At 44.6% G+C, this 1,870-nt stretch overlaps 1 protein-coding gene across 2 annotated transcripts in view; it reads right to left on the reverse strand.

The window, feature by feature from the left end:
- The window catches only part of RBM25 (RNA binding motif protein 25), a 73,745-nt gene that overhangs the window by 64,532 nt on the left and 7,343 nt on the right, over nucleotides 1–1,870 (reverse strand). Inside the window, exon 2 of one of the 2 annotated variants that reach the window (XM_011983106.1) lies at nucleotides 529–650. The exons of the other annotated variant lie outside the window; for it this stretch is intronic. The gene's annotated coding sequence lies outside the window, so the exon portion shown is untranslated. The remainder of the gene's footprint in view (nucleotides 1–528; nucleotides 651–1,870) is intronic. 2 annotated transcript variants of the gene reach the window in all.

A 1,870-nucleotide genomic window follows, 5' to 3' on the forward strand; every position in this document is an offset into this window, starting at 1 on the left:
CGGGAGGCTGAGGCAGGAGAATGGCGTAAACCCGGGAGGCGGAGCTTGCAGTGAGCTGAGATCCGGCCACTGCCCTCCAGCCTGGGTAGCAGAGCGAGACTCCGTCTCCAAAAGAAAAAAAAAAAAAACAAAAAAAAGAAAAGTCAATCAAGAAATCTCTAAAGCAAGATGTTAAGATTCATATATGATTCCTTTGCTTCCAAAGCTATAAAATAATTTAATTTTTCACTAAATCATGTGTAAATAAGAAAACTAAACTGCTAATTTGTCTGTGGACAAAAACATAACTTGAAAATTCCAAATTCCTGTTAGGTCTGAAATAGTTAGCCAATGTTAACATGGACTAGTTTTACTTTAAAAATACATTCAGAAGGCCAGGCACGGTGGTTCGCGCCTGTAATCCCAGCACTTTGGAAGGCCAAGGCGGGCGGATCACGAGGTCAGGAAAACGAGACCATCCTGGCCAACATAGTGAAACCTCAGTCTCTATTAAAAATACAAAAATTAGCCAGGCGTCGGGGCGCGCGCCTGTAGTCCCAGTTACTCAGGAGGCTGAGGCAGGAGAATCGCTTGAACCCGCGAGGCGGAGGTTGCAGTAAGCCGAGATCGCGCCACTGCACTCCAGCCTGGGCAACATAGCAAGACTCCGTCTCAAAAAACAAACAAACAAACAAAAATTCAAGAATCAGGATTGGACTCTTACATTTTATTGAAAATTCTTAAATAAAAAATTATGTCAATATAGATTTAAATGCTTACTATGTGTTACCTGGATATCGCACGAAGGATTTTACATAACGTTTTTCTCAATCTCCAACCCCAATAACGTATAGCTATTACTATCAATTCATTTTACAGAGGAACAAAAACCAAAGCTTAAAAAGAAAAAACAAAAAGAAAAACCAAGACTTTAAGTTAAATGAATTAGAATAGTGTAAGATTCACGTGAATCATGAATAACTTACGACCAATTTAATCCCTTTAAAGTCCTCTGAACGTTTTTGGAAACGGCCTTTAAAAAAATTAAAAGCTCCAAAGACAATACAAAAATTGTTTATACGTTACTGCCCATGGCCTAATACACAATACTTCACACTAATACAGCAGTAGGGTGCAACAGAGGTCCAATCTCTTCCCTTCTCTTGGCTCCACTCTGCCCAGTATCAAAATGGCATTTCCATGGCAATACAAATCCATATTACATAACTTCCGAAAAATCTTCATAGTCCTACGTCTATTCCGGAAAACTGTATTTAAAAGCATGATTGACGACCAAAGAAAAATGAGAAAGTAACATTTTAACGTGGAGCTTAGTAATCGCCTAGAATGAATGGCGATATACAGTTTACTGCACCCTCCAATGCTCAAAGGAGACAGGATGGCAAAATTCATGACCATCTTAAGCAAGCCAAGAGTGCTAAAAAGGTAGGTATTAGTTCAATTCCAAGGGGGTGGGGCCCAGTTCGCTTGGTGGCGGGCTCTAGATGGCCAAAGAGGAAGGGAAAGATATCCGTTGGTGGCCAGCACCTCGCTAAAAAGGGTGGGTGGAGGCTAATATCAAGGCAACTGCTGGGGCCAGTGCCCCAGGCCCGAAAACCTACTGTGGGGCTCCCGTAAGCAAGGGGGCTCAGGGAAGGGCTCCCCAGGGGCAGACCGATCGTTCTGGGTCTAACGTGGAGCCCAGGAGGGGCAGAGACGATTCACTGCGCGGCGGAACGTGGAAGGGAAAGGGAAAGCGGGCGACAATGCAAGACGGAAAGCTCAAGTCATAGGTCTGGCCTCCACGGGCTCCAGCTGGGCCCACAGGTCTTCCAGGCCTTAGAGAAGAGGAGAAATCAAGCCTCGTGCCGACCCCTCCCCCACCCCCGCC

Source organism: Mandrillus leucophaeus, unplaced genomic scaffold (assembly GCF_000951045.1).
Source record: "Mandrillus leucophaeus isolate KB7577 unplaced genomic scaffold, Mleu.le_1.0 Scaffold246, whole genome shotgun sequence".
Lineage (NCBI taxonomy): Eukaryota > Metazoa > Chordata > Mammalia > Primates > Cercopithecidae > Mandrillus > Mandrillus leucophaeus.